Source organism: Schistocerca serialis, chromosome 7, assembly GCF_023864345.2.
Source record: "Schistocerca serialis cubense isolate TAMUIC-IGC-003099 chromosome 7, iqSchSeri2.2, whole genome shotgun sequence".
In the NCBI taxonomy this organism is placed as follows: domain Eukaryota; kingdom Metazoa; phylum Arthropoda; class Insecta; order Orthoptera; family Acrididae; genus Schistocerca; species Schistocerca serialis.
The window spans coordinates 530,327,578-530,349,292 of NC_064644.1; positions in this window are offsets into that span (position 1 = coordinate 530,327,578).

Here is a 21,715-nt window from a genome sequence, read left to right on the forward strand (position 1 = left end):
TGCTGTGCAAGCAGCACAGGAAGCTTAGCTTTATTTAATCAGGCCAATTACTGGTTCTCCAGGAATTAAAAAAATTATGTAAGTCTGTAGTGCACTCATGTTACAGTTACTCTTGAAGCAAGACGAATTGCTGTATTAAGCAATGGGATTTGTATATGACTGAAAGGTTCAGTATCTATTGGTGGTCATAAAACTAAATGTAAACAAAACACAAAAGATTTTATGTGCCCTTAGACTACAACCTCATGTCTAGGCCATTAGACATTTAATTTTATTGGCAGTAGCTTTGTAAAAACTCACCATAAGTGTGTGATCAAAGCTATGATGAATACTCTTCTAATCAAAAACATGTCTGCAACTAGTTAGAAGTAAAAATATGCATAAATTGACACTAATTGAATGAGGTTGGCCAACTTGAACATTCTTTGAAACTTCAGCCAACTTGTGCCTATTTAATAGAAATAACACTTAAGGAAGATAAATACAGAGCTTTACTGATGAGTGCAGAGACAACAGGTTGTCCCACAGAGTAACCTCAGTCTACAAACATGCCAGGCTGGATAAACAATAGGCTGGCAAGGTGTAGCAGTGTGTTTAGGCCAGCCCAGAGTGGTTGTTAAGGTACTCGTCTAGTGTTCAGAAGAAACAGGCTTGTAATCCCTGTTTAGCCATTCAGATTTAGGTATCCTGTGGCTCCCCTAAAACATGTTTGCCAAATACCAGAATCATCTCTTTCAAAAGCTATTGTCAATTTCCTTGAACTTCTTTGTCCAATAAGAGTTTGTGCTCCATATTTAATGATCTCATCATTACTAGGATATGAAACTCTAATCTTTCTTCTGTTTTTGCTGCCTGAGGGTAATAAGTTATCAATTAGGGTCTTCAAACCAATACATCTTTACCTAAAACTGTGGCTACTGTCCTTAATTGAAAATTTTTTTGTTAGTGTGAACACAGAATGGACTACTTGTTTGCCTCATTACCAGAAATTAAAGTAACACCAACTTGTTGCACTCTGAAATGTTAACTATACTATTCATTTCTATAAATTTTATCTTTGTGTTTTTGTTGTTATTTTTTTGAAGCTATTTAAAATTTTAACAATGATAGAATAATTCTCATTTATTGTTCCATCACAGTTGCACATTTTTTAATTAGATTATGTATTTTGATCACTCAGGATCATCTCCAAATAATCATGTTAGACTTACCACATGTGGGTTCCAGTAAAAATTTATTTACCAACTATGACGAAATGTTAAATGAGAACTATTTTAAACATCAATACATTAGTTGAATCTCTCAAGACAAATATGTTGGCTATAGTATAATTGTAGAATTGTATTTTTATAGCAGTTGAATACTTCAGCTTTTGCAACACACAGGTGTTTTTCAGAACAAAAGGGTTCAAAAAATTAATACTCACAGTAAATGCAAAATTTTTTTAGTAAAATCATAAACATTGTGTAACAGAATGTGTGTTTCAAAGAATATTTGTTTATTTATTCCTTATCAGTAAATGCACACAGACAATTTTCTGTTAGACATATTGAGCACAACATATATTTCTCCACAAGGGAAATTTGTTGGATATAATATTTATGTCTTGCACATACTTATAGTGAATTTATCATGTTGCATTACCTGGAAGTATAATTTCATTGAAATATATTTATAGTATTGTAATGGTGTCACAATTATAAATGGATTTTCATTTGATGTGTTCATTCTTACAGCAGTTATACATTTTTCTGTGTTATGCTCTTTAGTGCTGCCCTAAGAGGTTTTCTTTCATTCATTTCTTGTAATTTGTTGAGTTCTTTGTTGAACCATGTCCTTCCAGCTTTGGTAGCAACAACCATTACCAGTTCTTAGTTTTTGTTGATTCCCATTACAAGTATCTGGTCATTGTATTGCATGATCATCATTGTCTTTATTCAAACAGTTTCTGTTACTCTCCTTACTGACACATTAGTCTGACAGACATGCATCAAATACAGTCATGACCAATAGTTGTTATTTTTTTAAAAAATGTGACTGTGTAAGTGACATCTACATACCATATGTGCGATTATTGTATTTTGATTCACTTTTACTAAAGTCTGGATAAAAACTGTATACCTGCATCATAGTAGTAATGAGAAAGAGTTCACGGTGTGTAGCACATATTATGCTCAATCTTTTGATACTTGTACATTCTGAATTCATCACTGAAAACTTTTAAAATTTTTTTCAATATGTGTTTAGTTGATCCATGGTACAAGATGGTCTGGTACTGTTGATCATATCCTCTTGCACCCCAGAGTAGATAAAATCACACCCTCTTGTATTTTGAGTCATACAGATAATACACAAACTATAGACAGCAAAGTAATAATAATGCTGTAAAGGTAAAACAATATATTTATTAAACATTTTACACTTGGTTTGTGAAGTATTTAAATGCATTGTCCTAAAGCGAGAGTTTTTAAAGAAATAATGAGTGTGATACTCTTAAACAATTTAAATACGTAAATATTTTTAAAATAAATAAAAACAGCAGCTGGAATATCACAAAATTAAATGATGTCCTAATGTATGTCCACACAACAGGCTGTCTACTATTTTACAATATAGTTTGTAGAATCAGCTTTAAACAATACATATACAGTTCTCTGAACAGAGCCACTGCATTTAAGTGGTTCAGGAGTGTTACAAAAATTTCTTCATTTACATCAAGGCATCTCTTGATTCACTGATAGACTTACTGTTAAACCAATTTGTCTAAAAATTTCATCATGAATTCAAAAACATTTACATCTTTTGAAAGAATATTTCATACATAGTATTTTCTGGTGACATTTTTCTTCTGAATACCCACAAGCACATATCACTGCTCTCTAAGGGGTCTTTCCAACTCGAGCTCTTCCCCAGTCTAAGCTGTCTCAGCTGATTCCTCGTCAAGCGTTTGTAAAATATTGTCTATGTTATCATCAGAGTTGTCACAAGGGAGCACTTAGATTCCTTTTTCAGACTCAACTGAACTATTATGGAGTCTTCTTTTACTGTTTTATCTTTTGGTATAGGTCTATTTGCTTTTTGCATTGTTGTATTTTTTATGCAGTCCCAGTGGTTTGCTTAATACACTCTGTTGCTTTATCTTGTATTTCTTGTTTTTCAGGGGTGTTTGTGGCTATTTCATTTCTGCAAGCTTGCTTCCTTTTGTATGCCTTCTTATTTTTGTAGCTGAAGCCTTGGGGTGCAGTTCAACTTGTTCTGGTTAAACTGGCATGTTGCTAGACATTAGATGTGTAAACCTGCTGGTTATGCATCCTGAAGATAAAGACTCAATAAAAACGGATTGGCTCTGTTTCATACTCATTCCTCTCATTAGTAGAACAATTAAGTCTCGGAAGATTCTTGTATACATTCAATGTTAGCTTCAGCTGCTGATGTTTCAGCCAGCACAGTTTCAGTGGGGCTTGATCAGCCTGTAACAGAACAACATAAAGTAGTCTTCATTTGTGAATACATTTGTATCAAAAGCAAATATGCATAACCAGGTTATGAAATAAATTGCAGAGAACCATCACAGTTGTGATATTAATTTTCATAATTACTTGATGACTAGTTTCGAGCCGGCACTTTTTATATTACAAAACTGTGTCACAGTATGAAGATAACTGTTGACAATTGGTGGTACACAATTGGTACATACCAATTAGCTGTGCAATAAGATAACTTACTACAGTCAAAAAAATTTAATTGTAGTTAAACACATCTTTAGAATAAAGCAGTGCAGCACCGAACTTAATTCATATAACATAGATATTGAAATATGGAAGATATTAGGAAGACTAGAGTAAGGGGTGCTTACTGGGACTGCGCTTTATTTTATGCATATTATCTCTTCTTTTTCCAGTTTTTTATAAAGTAGTCGATGGCACCTGTGGTAAAAGCATTTCAAAATACATATTGAAAATACAAGGAAAAAATCCTTGCAAGAGGATGTTTACCATAACACTTGAGTAAGATGCCCTCATTGTAATATGATACCCATTTTTTCAAGAGGCTTCTTGAGAAAAATTTATGTTTAACATATTCTGACTAATCAAAATTACAAACTGTTTTATTGACAAAGAATCTCCCTAAAAAGTTAACATTATGTCTATTATAAATTTATGTCTTCTTTTGATTGTCTGCCTTTTGATAATACAAGGAGAAATAAAAATGAATGAAAAGAAATGGTTTATATTAATTTGTTGACAATTTTCTTTTCTATATTTTTCACTTACTAACCCTGTCATCTGTGGTATCACTCTCTTTAATCATCATCCTCCTAATAGCAAAGCTGTGAATTTTGTACCCTCATTGTCACAAATATTTGGCTATTTCCTCAAAAAATATTGTTATTTCTGAGGGTGTGGTTACAGTTGAACCTGAGAAGACAACTGTTTTTATCAAAATACTTGTCATATATTGCTCCTGTGCTGACTGGAGAATGTTACAATGTCTCTTGCTTCTAAATTTATCATCTGCCAACCACTTTCACATTAGCTGTGTAAAACCAGCTGCTGACAGATCCCCTTTCATTCCCATCATACGTCACAGTGAGTATTGACAACACTGCAATATGAAATAGCAAATATTTCACTGGTCCCTATGTAGACTTTTACTGTCTCCTGCAAAAATGATGGTGTTGTTGAGTGTCTGTCCGATTTTAAGGTCAATTCAATTCCAACTACTTATGGATTCAGCCAAACCGCGGTGTAAAGTGAAAGCACATGGTATAGATTCCCATGATTGGAAATATGACGCGATTTGCTGGCTGCTCACTACTCCACTCCCCACACTCATGTACTTCTCAGTTATACTGGGTACTCTGTCCCCCCAACATTTATGTAGTGCTGCATTTCAGCAAGTGTGAAAAATGGACCACAATATCTTTTAGAGTGCAAATCATATGTAACAACTGCAATTAATACATGAATAAAAGGTTGCAGTCATGATTAATTCTAATTTTCATACTTTTGCTTGTCCTGCAGTCTGTTGACATTTATTGATGATATGTCCATGATGGGCCTTGCTGCTGTAATTTATTGTCACAACAGTTACAGCCAGTTTAATACGTTTTATTTTGTTTGTTAGACATTTCATTCTAGATTAATTTTCCTTCTTGTTTCACCTCAATGTCATTGTCATGCTCTAAGGCTTATTAAAAGCTGGTGATTTTTTTACCCAGTATTTTAATGCATGAACAGTGACCGAATTTCTAATTTGCAATCCACTTAGTAAATCATTACAGTCTCTCATAATGAAATAAAGTATTGACCTGGGTTCAGAAACAGGTAATTTTTTTTTTTTTAAAAAACAACATTTCCTCTTCTGAATTTTACCTTTACTTAAAAAGCAGCATTAGTGTTTGTACACTGTAGCCATAGATGTATGAGAACTTTCATTGGAAACCTGTTCAAGTACAAAGAGTTTGCAAGGTGACAGAATGTAGTGCTATTTTCTCCTGCGTTTCACAAAATTATCAAATTTTAAGCAGAGCAATAGATTGCTGTAGTGGCTAGTTCATAGTTTCTCACAGATCCCTTATACTAGCACCACACAAATCAAATGTCATATGATTATTTGGTGTATCAGGAAATCCTGAGCCTGTTCGAATGTATCATTGCCCAGCCGTGTCCTTCCAACATTTTACAGATAAAACTTTGGCACTGAGGTCATGTGCAGATTAAAATAAATTATTTTATTCTGCACATGACTTCAGTGCCAAAGCTTTATCTGTAAAGTGACCCCTATATGCTCTATTAAACATCATCAAAATGTTAACCTCAGCAGAAATAATTTAATCTGTGAGTATAAAATGACCTTGTATTTTTTGGAATGATTAATTTAAAAACAAAAACCTTGTCTTATAATTGGGTAAATGCGTCTGTGCATCATCATGTGAGTTCTGTAGTCAGTGAATCAATGAAACAAATTTTGAATGCCTCAACAAAGTTAGTAATACAAAAACTAATTTTCAGAATCATAGACAAAATTAGAAGACAACTTGAATAAAATCACCCAGTCCAGAATAAACAATTGCATAAAATAGTGATAAACCTGTGAAGCCAGATATAAAACGATTTCATAGAACAGGACCTAAAATGGAGGTACATCTGCATTTAAAATCGTGGTGACAAAGTCCCACACTCACGAAAAACTGCATGTATTATAAACATTGTAGGTTTTTTTCACAGTGTGGAGTTCCACCCTTTTACATCTCAAAAAATTAGTGTAGGACAGAAATAAATAACAAAACTTTGAAAGATTAATGTAACAGCATATTTCTAACAGAACTTTAAAACAGTACAATACCTTTAAAATGTAGCTTCTTGCATAAAAAAACTGAGGATGTCAAATGTTGCAAAACCAAAATTCTGTATGAAACTGACAGTGAACCCAAAATACATCACTCTCACATTAGTTACCTAGCTTCAGAAAAAACTGACAATTTTCTTTGTGGCAAGACTAATAACTGGCAGATAAAATAAGATAACAAACCAAATTAATGGCTTTACAGGAATGAGTACATGTCATATTCAGGAACTAATTGTAGATTAGTATCATAAAGTGCATTAATAATCTGAATTGTCATAATATACCTGTACCCAATGTATATGGAAAAGTGTGTGTTGGCAGTGGTGAGGGGGCGGGGGAAGGGAACAGGGCATGGAAAGCTGAGGTTATGCATATACCAATAACGGAGAAGTGTAAGTAATCAATGCACATTCAGCATCAACATAGCCTCTGAGATTTTTGAGTGTGCTCAGAGCCACGTAACTCATCTCTAAAGAATGTGAGGTGAGGGGGAGGGGGGGGGGGGGGCATATGGAGGAAGGGAAAGAAGACACTAATTAGATCAGGTGTAGAAGCAAGGACAAAATTTAAAGCCATAGATAAGAAATTATCAAAGCTCCATGAATAGGTAAAGTAACCAAGACATTATCTCACAGAAGCACAAAGCACAACACATATAGGCTAATTATATTCACTAAATCAGCCAATAAACAATATCCCTTAAACAGCAAGGATCTTAAGACCAACAAGATCCATGTAATTCATCTCTAAACAAAGCAAAGAATCTATAAAATTGAAGTTCAACCTGTCATTTAGTATTTTATCAGGCTCCTTTGGTTTTTTATGATAGATCTGTAATTCTTCCAATATGTCAAGTGGCAATACCTTAGTTACATAACGTACAATTCTCATTGACTCCTTGATATCCCTTACCACATGATCAGGATGCCTCAAATGTTGGGCAATGTCTGTTTTATTCCCAGGCTTACATCCTATGACTTGGCACAGCAAACTTATTTTCAACCCTACATCTCACCATATATCTAAGGTTGTTTTCTGTTCAGAAATCCACACTGAACCTCTTGGGGATGGAAGAAGCCAATTGAGGGAACATAGGACCTCAATAATGTATGGTTAAAATTTTTATAACCTTTGACAACTTTTGATCTCTGACCATGCTTAATTTTGTTACACATTTGAGTGGCAAGCAAAAGTTTGTTCAGCTATTTGTTTTAGTATCCCTAATTCCTTATCAACATCATTGTTACTAAGATGCAGCGTAATAAGCCACGCAATCATTGAATGAAAAAAGGCAGTGTTTGTTGGACTGTGTGGATGGAATCTACTCCTATGATGACATAGGATTATGTTGGTTTGACCAAGTGATAATAGGTAAAATCCTTCTGGAATGTGTAAATTGAAATGTTGCTCATGTGATGCTTTTTATGTGGGTCAGACAGGAAGGAAAATCCTTACTTGTTTCAAAGAGCATGTAACCCCTGGGAATAAAACAGCCGTTGGCGAACGTTTGAGGCATGCTGGTCAAGTGGTAGGGGATGTCAACGTGTCTGTGGAAATAGTGCATTATGTATCTAAAGGGTTACAACTTGACATATTGAAAGAATTAGCCACAAAAACTGTAGAATCCCAATAAAATATTAAACAAGCAGGTTGAATTTCAATTTAATAGATTCTTTGCTGTGTTTAGAGATCAGTTATTGTGGGTCTTGCTTTTCTAGTCTCGCTGTTTAGGGGTGTTGCTTATTGGCTGATTAAGTGAATATAATTATATGTGAAGAGGTTAAAAAATCAGCCAACCAGTTACAAAACAAAGGTTTATGAGCCCTTGATCTAGGTTTTGATATTTCTAAAAATATCGTGCAGAAGGGGTAGGCCTTACTGCATCACATGACAGTACATTAGAATAGCTGAAGCCAAGCAGTTCTTGTCATATATAAAGTTGACAAAAATTAGTATATTCCAAGCTATAAGAGACAGCAGCCAAGAAATGAATGCTCACTGGTAAATCCTCACTGGTAAATGCCAGCATAAAATGATAACAGGAGTCACAGGATAAAATATTTGCATATGTTAAGCATACAAGGCCTCTGTCTCTGGTAGGGTGACTCCTGTAACTCCTGTTATCATTTTATGTTGGAAAGAGCCTCTGCCTGTGGACATTAACCAGTGAGCGTTCATTCTAAAGTACACTAAATGTAATCTGGCAGCTATCTAAAGCCATGGTTGGGGATAATTCTTGTTTTTGTCAATTTTATATATGACAAGAGCTGCTCAGATTCAGCTATTCTATCGCACCACCATGTGATGTAATGAGGCCCACTTCTTCTGAAGAAGATATTTTCAAAATATCAAAACCTAGGTCAAGGGCTTATAAATCTTCATTTTGCAACTGGTTGACTGATTTTTTTCAACCTCAATAGATTTACACAGTCGCTGATTCTCAGCCATGTTTAAGATTTTGATAATTGTATGACTCTGTGCTTCTGTGACCCAGTGTGTTGGTTACTTTCACCTATTTGTGTGGTTTCAGTAATTTCCTATATTTGGCTTTAAATTTAGGTTCTTTTATTTCTATGCCAGATCTAATTACTGTCTTCTTTCCCCTCCCTATTCTCCCCTCCCCCCCCCCCCCTCCTTCTAACCTCTGCTTGATAATGAGCTTAGGCTCGAAACTAGTCATCAAGTAATAAAGAAAATTAATATTGCAACTTAGGTGGTACTCTGTATTTTATTGCATAATTTTGTTAACCAAAGTAGTTGCTGATGTCCTGCCTTCAAGAAACAGGAAATTCATAAATTTCATAAATATGCATGTTTTCTTGCCTCCACTGACAATGTTACTTTTCTAAATACATGAGAGTAAGTCCGGTCAGCAACTTCAGATACAGTATAGATGTCAAATGTCTTATCCACATTGTTTAAGAGCCCTGTGTCAATAGCTTGGTTGTAGCTATTTTTCAAAGAGGAATAGATACATATAAAGATTGGAGCCTATGAAATGTGTGATGGAGAAATATAAGCACAACTATACCTACCTCTGATGACTTTTCCACTGTTTCCACAGACAAGTGTCTTTCATGATTGATTGCCAATTGTCAAAAGAAACTTTTGTATTTAAATTGCTTGAAATGATCTAGAAATTGTAGACAAAGGGATTCATTTGACCTACTGGATGGATTAGTCACACCAATGGTTTCAGATGGAGCCCCTTCAAGCATAAGGCTTTTGAAGTTAACCATCAGAAAAATAAATGTTCCCGAGACAATTTGAATGTGTATTCAGTGTTTCCAAGTGCCCTCCTTTCCCTGGAGTCACACTGCCAGTCTGCTTTACTCCTTTTTGGGTAGCAATTTTTGCAGAATTCTGAACTGTTGTGAGTCCTATTTCATCTTGATTCCAAATGCAGTGTGGCGGTAAAGGGCCTAATTGCCACTGCTAATCTTTGAGCCAATTATAAAACATCTTGACATTACTTCTGCTAAAGCTAATTGCTTGATATAGGCTCATTTTCTTCAGTTTTACTATTGATAATGTTTCTGTATGTCTTTTCATAAATAACTGCTTTTACTTTTCTACTGTTTCATCTTCGAGCTACTTAGATGGCTTTTTCTTATTATTAGCAGTGGCATATTTATATGCAAGGACTCTGGCTCCCTTTGTTGCAAGTCCACATTGCATTTTTGAATGGTCTTTATGTACTCTGATAAACTTACTTCTTAATCATCATGAAGTATCTTTATGGTATCATACTTGATAGCAAAAGAATATCCCTCTCTGCCAAATTTTGTAAATGACTGAAAAATTTCAAATGACTGAAGTGAATCTGACATTGACAGGCTTCTCTGATAGAAATCTTATTCTCTCCTGGAATGCTGACAGCTTTCACAGTTTTATTCATGGCTTCTGCATCAACAGAAACCTTCTTTTTGCAAGTTTTACTTCTTGGTTCTTCTACCTTGAATCGCTGATCCAAGGTACGTGATGCATTTGTGATCAGAGGTACATGGTAGTGTAGTTTGCAATGGAAAACTGAAGTACTACTTTCAGGTTAGGTTTAAATTTGCAATATGTTTGTGAGTTTACTTATCAGATCATACAGAATGAAGGAGAGTAGATGTTGTTTTCTTTAACCTTACCAAACTGTCATAAAAAAACTAAACACAAAAATTGTTACTTTTTGCTCTAGAAATCTTGCTCACACATTCAGTCTCCCAGCCCTGCAAAGGCAGGCTGGCAGAGCATTTAAGTGAGTAATGCATGAATCACTTCAGCTATAACAACGTAGGTTGCAACATGCTCTATGGAACAAACAAGTGATCCAAGGTATGCTATGAATTCAGACTCAGTCATTCCCAGAAAAGACTATCTAAAAGCTTTTCCTGTAGAACTGTTGCATGATTCTTTGGTACTGAAGGTCAATTAGTGCCAACAATGATAAAGACCCATATCAAAAATATTTTCGGATTACCGAACACTGAATCTCCTCTTTGTAGGCCATAAGCAAATAGTTGAGGAAGATGCACCTTCTGTGATAGGAAGAAAAACAGACCAACAAGATTTTGTTGCAATGTGTGCAGTAAATTTGTGTGCTTGGAACATGTCACAGCACACCTGTGCAATGAGTGCAGTGAAAATAGCAACAACCATGAATGATTTGCCCGAAACTGACAGTGAGGCTCTAAAGAATCATTTTTCTGAACTATTTTTCAGAAAGTAACTGTTGGTTAGTACGATTTTATAAAAACAGTGATGAATCAGAATGGTTGTTAATTTAAGTGACTGCAGTAAATGTTCTAATTGCATTGAGGGTAAATTATGACTTAACACTATTTATTTATTTTTACAAATTGAATGCTTTACTTTTACTGTTCAAGCTCAAATGTATTGTATTTCCTAACCATAATATTAAAAATGTTCATAAAACTGGTATAAAGTGACATGCAGACACACAGTCTGCACATGTGTGTTGGAGATAAAATGATCACATGTGTAGTGGAGGGCTAGTTCCTACAGTTCAGATGAAAACACTTAATACTGAATCCCACATATGCACATAATATGAGAGTGCTGAACACACAGTTCAATCATGTTGGCAGTAATTTCATGCCATCCAGCAGTTCTTAAGTCCATATGTTAGAGTAAAATCATAGAGCGGCACTACATTGGTCTTCAGGACATGTGAAACTGCAGTCATCCCTCCTATAAACAGGAAGCAGTTTAGTATTCACGTGAGTACACATCTGTGGTATTGTCCTATTTAGTGCAGTGGAAACATTGAGATGAAGATGAGTTGTTTGTTATTTTGGTCACTCAGTATTTCTAAGATCAAAGTTTGATGACAAATATTGCTGGTTTCTGGTTGAAGATAGATCATAGCATTGTACATGTATTCAGATGTGTCACCAAAGATGTGCTGTGAGTTATTTGTTGGCTGTGTACATTAATGCAGCACATGTTTCTGAGTCATTTCTGATAAAAGCAAGTGTGATTTCTTGCATTGGTATTCTTTTGCTAGTCAGGACTGCGAAGTACACCAGATGTGATGGAGAAGATTTTCTTAGAATTATGATGCAGTGTTTCACAGTAGGGCATTCGCAATTTGTCTATACATAACTGCATCTCTCTACGGCTAAAGGCACACAGTTAACATCATGACTGTATATGTTAGACGGGCATGACAGTGAACTATGTACACTCTCAAACCAAAGCAGAATTCATATTTTCTACCACAGTCACTCATCCTGGCAGAAGACAGAATGCAGTTTGTTACAATGAACTGTGAATGTCAGACATAATAAACATCAAATGACTTCAGTGGATTTCTAAATAATTTCTGATGAACACTGGAGTTAGTTGCATAATTGATTCTTATATCACTATCAGTTATAAAGGTGTTTGTGCAGGAAAATGCAGGATATTAGTTCTTAAAAGATGTGTGTTCATTGTGGCTTGTGTGGTAGGGTACTAGTGGTTCTAGTGGTAGAAGTAGTTGTAGTACAATCATTCCATTAACTCAGCAGCAGGTCCAATCATGAGCTGTAGTTGGATTCATACTGTTGCTGTTGTGGTCTTCAGTCCAAAGACTGGTTTGATGCAGCTCTCCTTTTTACTTTCTACTGTGTGAGCCTCTTCACCTTTGAATAACTATTGCAACCTACACCTTTCCAAATCAGCTTAGTGTATTCATCTCTTGGTCTCCCTCAGTGATTTTTACTCCCCACACTTACCTCCAGTACTAAATTGGTGATACGTTGATGTCTCAGAATGTGTTCTATTAACCAATCCCTTCTTTTGGTCACATTGTACCACAAATTTCTTGTTTCCCCAGTTCTATTTATTACTTCATCACTATTTACATGATTGACCCTTCTAATCTTTAACATTCTTCTGTAGCACCCCATTTCAAAAGCTTCTATTCTCTTTTTATCTAAACTGTTTATTGTCCATGTTTCACTTCCATACATGGTGAGACTCCAGACAAATGCCTTGAGACACGACTTCATAACACTTAAATGTATGTCTTATATTAACAAATTTCTCTTCTTCAGAAATGCTTTTCTTCCCATAGCCTTTCTATGTTTTATACCCTCTCCACTTTGGCCATCATCAGTTATTTTGCTACCCAAATGATTCCCAAAGTGTCACCTGATTTAATTTGAGTATGTTCCATTATCCTCATTTTGCTTTTGTTGATGTTCATCTTAATCCTCCTTTCAAGACACTGTCCATTCCATTCAACTGCTCTCCCAAGACTCTGACAGAGTTACAATCTCATTGGCAAATCTCAAAGTTTTTATTCCTTCTTCCTGAACGTTAATTCCTACTCAAAATTTTTCCTTGGTTTCCTTCACTGTTCGTTCACTATACATACTGGATACCATCAGGGATAGACCACAGCCCTGCCTCACTCTCTTTTCAACCACCCCTTGCATGCCTCTCAATTCTTGAAAGTGCTCTCTGGTGTCTGTAAAAGTTATAAATAGCCTTTTTCTCCTTGTTTTCTTACCCCTACTACCTTCATAATTTCAAAGAGAGTATTCCAGTTAACATCGTCAAAAGCTTTTTCTGAGTCTACAAACACTATAGATATAGATTTGCTTTTCTTTAACGTATCTTCTAAGATAAGTTGTAGGGTCAGTATTGCCTTGTGTGTTCCTACATTACTCTGGTATACATACTGTTCTTCCACTAAGTCTGCTTCTATCAGTGTTTCCATTCTTCTGTAAAGAATTCATTTTAGTATTTTGTAGCCATGACTTACTAAACTGATAGTTGGTTGAATAAAATATTCTCGGGTTTCCAACCGTGTGAATTTCTTACAACTACACGAGCTTTCGGCCAAGCACTCCTTGGCCATTGTCAAGTGGTATGACTGCCAGTGGGCTGTTGGTGTGCTCTTATACGTGCTAGCTGCCAGATGTGATGTCACTGGTGCCGTGACATTGCCATATATGGGCATGTTTTGAGTTGACGTTCGATGTGCCCTCTTCAACTGTGCAATCACTGGATCCCATGCAGTGCTGAGCTGCAAGCCACCGTTTCTATTCAGGGTGTTTGCGGTAATTTTTATTTCGATAGTTTCCTTTATTAAACTGTCCTAGAAGTCGTTAGTGCGAGCCATGACAGAGGTATCATCAAATTTTATGTGGTGACCATTTTCTAATGCATGCTCAGCTAATTTAGATTTGTCTGGATAGCGTAGGCGATAATACCTCTCATGTTCTTTCCTGCATTGTTCCACAGTGTGCACCAGTGACGTCACAGCCGGCAGCTAGCGTATATAAGGGCACACCAACAGCCCACTGGCAGTCATACCACTTGACAATGGCCAAGGAGTGCTTGGCCGAAAGCTCATGTAGTTTTAAGCAATTGATGCAGTCGGAAACCCGAGAACATTTTATTCAATGTTATTGCCACGAGACTCTGCATTCATACATGATAGATGGTTGTTTTTGCACCTGTCAGCAATTGCTTTCTTTGGGATTGGAATTATTGCATTCTTCTTGAAGTCTGAGGGTATTCCATCTGTCTCGTACATCTTGCACTCCAGACAGAAGAGTTGTGTCGTGGCTGGCTCTCCCAAGGGCGCCAGTAGTTCTGATGGAATATTGCCTACTTCAGAGGCCTTCTTTTGACTTAGATCTTTCAGAGTTCTTTCAAAGTCTTCTCACAGCATCATATCTCCCAATTCATCTTCATCTATGTCCACTTCACTTTCTATAATATTGCTTTCAAGTTCAGCTCCCTGGTCATAGACCCTCTATATCTCCTCCTATCTTTCAGCTTTCCCTTCTTTGCTTGGAACTGGTTCATCATTTGAACACTTGATATTCATACAGCTACTTCTCTTTTCCCCAAAGCCTCTTTAATTTTTCAATAGGTGGTATCTTCTAAATCCTTACATTTATCCTCTAGCTGGTACTGCTTAGCAATTGTGCACTTTCTATCTAATTTTTTTAAATGTTTCAATATTATGAGAAGGAAAGTTGCTAATCGCCATATAGCAAAGATGCTGAGTTGCAGATAGGCATAACAAGAGGTCTCACAATTATAACTTCTGGCCATTAAGGCCTTCGTTAACAATACACACACATACACCCACGCACATATCCTCACACAAACACAACTCACACATACGAGTCTTAATGGTCAAAAGCTGCAATTGTGGGTCCTCTTGTTGTGCCTATCTGTGACTCAGCCTCTCTGCTATATGGTGAGTAGCAACTTTCTGTTTCATAATATTGTTACATTCCATCCTGAATTTTCCACTTTTTAAATGTTTGTATTCCCTTTCACCTACTTCATTTGCTACATTTGTAATTTCCTCCTTTTGTCAATTAAATTCAGTATCTCTTGTATTATCCAAGGATTTCTACTAGGTCTAGTCTTTTTGCCTATTTGATCCTCTGCTGCCTTCACTATTTCATCTCTCAAACCTACCCATTTGTCTCCTAATGTATTCCTTTGCTCTATTTATAGTCAGTAGTTGCCTAATGATCTCTCTGAAGTTGTCAACACTCTTTGATTCTCACGAACTATCAGGGTCCTTTCTCCTGATTGTACTAACTTTTTTCAGTTTCTTCAGTTATAATCTACAGTTTGTAACCAATAAATTGTGGCCAGAGTCCAAATCTGCCCCTGCAAGTGTCTTACAATTCAAAATCTGTTTCTGACATATTTCTTACCACTATTTAATCAGTCTGAAACCTTCTGGTGTTTCCAGGTCTCTTCCAATGTACAACCTTCTTTCATTATTCAAACCAGGTGTTAGCAATGATTAAATTATGCTCTGTCCAAAACTCTACCAGGTGGCTTCCTCTTTCATTCTTATCCCCCAGTCCATATTCATGTACTATTTTTCATTCTCTTCCTTTTCCTACTATTGAATTCTAATCCCCATCACAATTAAATTTTTGTTTCCTTTAACTATCTGAATAATTTCTTTTATCTCATCATACATTTCTTCAGTCTCTTCATCTGCAGAGCTAGTTGGCATGTGAACTTGTACTACTGTGGTAGGCATGGGCTTTGTGGCTCTTTTGGCTCTGACAATGCATTCACTATGCTGTTGATATTAGCATAGCTGCATTCCTGTTTTCTAACTCATTGCTAAATTCTCTCCTGCATTACAACTATTTGACTTCGTATATATAATCCTATATTCACCTGACCAGAAGTCCTGTTCCCCTGGCCACCAAAATTCACAAATACCCACTACATTTAACTTCAATTATCCATTTCCCATTTTTAAATTTTCTAGCATACCTACCCAATTAAGAGAACTAACATTCCACACTCTGATCAGTAGAATTCCAGATTCATACTATAGGTTGCAATTAGTTCCCATCTAGCTGCAGTAAATTCATAACCATAGATTCTCAACCAGCTGCACCACAATGGTCACACACTCTTTTGATGCATGACAGTATTATTTTTAGCTAATACTGATTTTTTTCTGTATTTATGCATTGGTGTGATGGAAATTTGATATCAATGCTGATGAAAAGTTAAACTCTAACCACCCTTCTTATACATAGAATGTAATCTTATGTGCAGGCTAGCAATACATTTTAAATGATTCCTTGGTAAATTATAAGTGTTCTACCATATACATAAGGCATTTCTAGTGGATTTATTACCACCATTCATTCCTAGTATCGACACTTAATACTATCAGGGACGTATTGGAGCAGCATGCAAAACTGTTTCCAGACAGGCTCCATGGTACACCAGCATAGGATACACAGAATTTCTGTCTTGTTATTAATATGTGACACTCCAACACAGTAAACCATGTGAACAAAGCATGCTGTTTCTGGCTTATATCCACGTATGCCGCTATCCTACAGATAGCAACCAGCATGGTTATGCCTACACCAGGAGCACATTTTGTCAGCTATTTATAGCTGACCTGCTTCCCCTCAGTACTACACTGGCGTCCAAAATTAAAGCAACAGAGTACTGTTTCTCCGTCCTGTGTCCAATTCACAAAATAATCTTACAAACTGTCAACAGATCTCTGTATGATCATGTTCTACATGGAAGATGGCAGGCATTCCAGTCAACGGACAACCACGCCAATGATGAAGGGGGCACCCATCAAACAGGGTAGTGTTTTGCCAGGTAGTCCCATATCTACAATCGCTATGTGCAGACAATGCAGTATGGCACATAGGAGATGCCTGCCAGACTTTCTGCGGTGGGAGACCATAGGAAGAATGGAAGCATGACAGGGCAAACTGACATGGCCTAATGGCTTAATGTGAATTGTTCCTGTTGATTCTGTGATGTGGTGACAGTTTATAGAAACCAAAACTGTATCCCAAAGACTGGATAAGGGCCAACCACGTGTGACATCAGAGGGAGAGGACTGTTATTTGGCTCACAATGTTACTACCTTAGTACTGCACAGCAACTGGCATCTGGCCCTGCAGCATTCACTGGATGTGTTGTATTGAGGCAAATGGTGTACACAAGGCTCCAACAGAGTGGCTGCTATTGTCAGAGACCAGCTATACGTGTACCTCAGATGCATCTTCACAGAAGGGAATGTCTAGAGTTGAGTCATCAACATGCCACCTGGACAGTCAAACAGTAAACCAATATTCTTTTTACAGATGAGTCCCGATTTGCTCTGGAGAGAGATTCTTGATGGACTCTCATCTGGAGGAACATGGAACATGATTTCAGAACCCCAACTTTGTGGAAAAATACTGATATTGAGGAGGATTCCTAATGGTTTGGGTAACGATTATGGTGAACACTCAAACAGCTCTTTGTGAAATTGTATAGGTGAATCGGCAAGATTTAACTGGTGTCAGTTATAATGACGAGATCTTGGCACATACTGTGCAGTTGTGAGATGCTGTGGGCCCAGAGATGGACTGATGGACGATAATGCTCAACCTCATAGAGCATTGGTGGTTGATGTTTTCCAGGAAACAGAACGTTGTTTCACTCACTGCATGCCCTGCTTCCTCTGACAATTTTAATTATATAGAGTTTGTCTGGGATGCACTAGGGAGACAGGTTGCATCACGTCAGCATCGATCAACCTCTCTCCAAGACTTGTGAGCAGCTCTGCAAGAAGAATGGCTATTATTGCCTCAACATGAGACTGACATGACTCGCAGCATGCCCCATCATTTTCAGGCCTTGTATTGCTACCAGAGGTGGCCGCGCCCCATACTGAGCACATTAACCAGTTATCAGAATATGTGCGCAAATCCGATAAGTTAGAAAAAAGGAAGAATATTTTTGTCTACCATTATGTAAGTTGCAGTTATGTATGTTCTGTATTCTTATATCATTTCTCTTATACTATCACCTGTTCATACTGTTTTGTGCAAAATAAATGCAGCCTTACAAAATTTCTGTTTGTTGCTTTAATTTTGGACATCAGTTGTTTCAATTTCCATGCACTGCTGTCATCTACGCACACAACTCATCCTCAATTTTTTAACTTGCATGCCATGAAGTAGATCCATCTCTTGTGTACTGTATACCATAGTGAAAGGTTTAGCAGCAGCATCATAATGAAGCATCATCAGAAATCTACTACCTCCAGACATAAATAAATGACTGTCACAGTTGGATATTGGCACTAACCAATTCCCCTGTCTCAGTGTTTATTATTATTATTATTATTTGTTATGCATGGCATAGTCATAGTTTCCTTTTTTTGTCCCTCAGAAAAACAGCTCCCTGAAGTAGACAATTCAGTGCCGTATACCTCTGAGCAATAGCAGAAATCAAGCACATCCCCTGTTGCAGGTCACAAAATGTTGGAGTGGAAATCAGATCAGCACTTAGAACTATTTCCACTATATCCTTCACTGCGCTGCTAAGTAAGGATGCAGTCAAGCTCTCAGAAGCCAAACCTGATATATTGGAGGAGGACACAGAATTGTTTCCTGTCATAGAGTTTCTGCTATATCTAACACCTGCACCACTTGCCAAGCCTCAGATCCATCATTTCAGAATTCCTTTGTTCAACACCACATATAAACTAACCACTAGTTGGTTGAAGCATGTTATTCAGTTTAGCATCTGACATAGACTTCAGAGTTAAGAGTATAATGGAAATCAAGAATGTCCAGCTGGGTACAGAAATGTAGTTCAGTGATATGGAATGGAATCAACTATGCAGCAAGCTGATATACATTGAGGACTTCAAGACAGCTGAAAACAATAATTCCCTCAAGACACCAATATCTTTGGCACCAACAGTGTACCCATCATTGACACATTTGGGGGTGATATGATTTCATTAATATCTCAGGATTCAACACAGTGTGCACATTTAAAGTGTGCAAGTGTAGCAAATCTATGCAGCTTGTATGATGCAATACAGACCACCAGGGAAAGCCAGTCTATGATGAATACATGTTAAACTACTCTTTGATGACATTGTTAACTATGTATTGGAACATAAAGTTCACTATGAAGAGGAGTTATATGTCAATATTGGTATGTTTGCGTGTTGCACCTAAGTCTCCAAATATTACTCCTATAAGTAGAAATTCCATACAAGCAACGCTTACAATGGCATTCGTAAGTGTTAGTGCTCCAATTGGTTCAGATGTGTGCCCCTTGTGGGCATCACCCTTATGTACAAGCTAATATGGTGCAATTTCCACATGGTATAATATGGTGCTGCACTCTGACACGATTTTGCCTGTCAGTATAGTACAGCACTGTACCCCAATATGATAATGGGATTATACGGCACAGGATAGGGCAGCATTCATGAATGGCAGTCGCCTTCCCTCACACAAACATCTTTTGTGGTTTACTTGCTCACACTTTAATTCCAATCTGTTCGACGCATACAATTTCAGCTGTACATGATTCTGATTTGTCACATATGCTTGTTCTGATCTGAAGTGTCTAACAGCCCATAACTTCTTTGTATGATGATAAGTCCAACTGACAAACACTTTTAAATGTGTGTGGTATATTTAACAGATATCTGCACTTTAAATTTCTCAAGTGCATCTCTGTCAAGGCCAAAAAACCATTTCCCCTTCATGAGGATGACAATGTGATAGCAGGAGGAATACTGGGTGAAATTGGCAAGAGAGCTTCTTTAAGACCTATGATCATACCACATAAAGTGGGATTGGCTATTGTTAAAATTGTTGCTTTTATGGAACTACTATCTGGGCCATTGCAGTAGCTCTTGGTTCTTGTTGGATGTATAGAATCAACTGTAAGTTAGTAGGACTGCAACCTAGTCTTACTCCTTTTTAGTTTAAGCATCTAGCTCTTTATCTTGCATTCTTATGACTCCCTCTAGATTCTTTTACATGTTGTTTATTACATTTCTTTCCCTATTGCCTATCCTTATTTTTCTTAGAATTTCAAACATGTATTTGCCACATCGTCAGAAATCTACCCCGAACTTTCCCCATTACAATTGAATATGTTGCAGTCTCTTCCAGCCACTGTAAGAATATGATAGGAAGATACTGGACAATGGTCTGTGTTGGAAGAAACTGTGAGAAGCTGCATCAGAAAATCTAACATGCCTTGACTAAGTAGTTCACTGTGTTGGAATGTCCTATGTGAATAACATGCTAGAAGTATTCTCTCTCTCTCTCTCTCTCTCTCTCTCTCTCTCCCTCCTTCCCCTCCTCCCTCCCCCTCCACTGAACTGTTTAGTTTCATCTCATGTAAAATGTGGCAAATCTCTTTGACATACCATAAACTGGACTGTAATGTCTCTCAGACCTTGTAAATATATGAACCACCAAGACACTGTGTCAAACAGTGATGGAATAGAACATATTGCAACTTGTAAAAATATTATTTATTGTATAAATAATTTTGTTGTTGTTAATATAAATTATTTGTACTTCATGAATTATGAAGAAGAAATCACTGGTGTTAAAACATTATCATTCTTTTTTTGTCTACAACAACTGTATTCATCACTGTGGAAGATTTTCCTAACAACAGTGTATTATATGATTTAAATTGAGCATGCATTTCATACAGACCAGATGGAGTGCTAATAGACTTAGGAGTACCATCATTAAACTCTACTTGATTGGAATTTCTCATTATAGGAGTAATACTAACAGACTCAGGTGTAGCACACATACTAACTGATCCTCTTCATCATGAACTTGGTTCCAATACATACATGACAACGTGATCAAAATGTGGTTTAACATACCCCCACATAGACTGAGTCTCTCTGGTGATCCATGTTGCACCATACATATACTGGTTCATTACACTTGCAGCTTTGAGTATACAAACTGTGTTGGGTCTTGATGTTAACTTCCTTGTATCACTCCAAATATGTCAACAACGGGGAACAATGTTGCCACCAAAAATATTGATATCTCAATGGACTGGATTGTTATTGATTGTCATGTAGCTCTTGACCTTTTTCAGCTTGCTGCACAGTTGATCCCACTCCATACCACTGAGCTGCATCTTTGTACCCCACTAGGCGTTCTCTATTTCTGCTATAACTTCAAAGTGTGTGTCAGGTTCCAAATTGACAACTGGTGTTGGAACACCACCATTCTGAAATCATATAGCTGAAGCTTGACAGTTGGTGCAGGTGTTGGATGTAGGGGAAGCTCAGACTGGAAACAATTGTCTCTCACTCAGACATATCAGTTACTACTTCAGAGAGCTTGTCTGTGTTCTGGATTAATAGTGAAGGTGATGTGTATAGTGGAACTAGTTCAGCATACTGACTTGATTTACATTACAGCATGTTGGTAGCTGCATCAGGGAGTGTGTATACGCTGACTTAATTTCCAATGCTGCTGCTGGTAAAATGTATAAGGCACCGTATAGTAAACATTCCTGAGCTGTTGTGTTGAAGGAGTCGTAAAAGAAAACC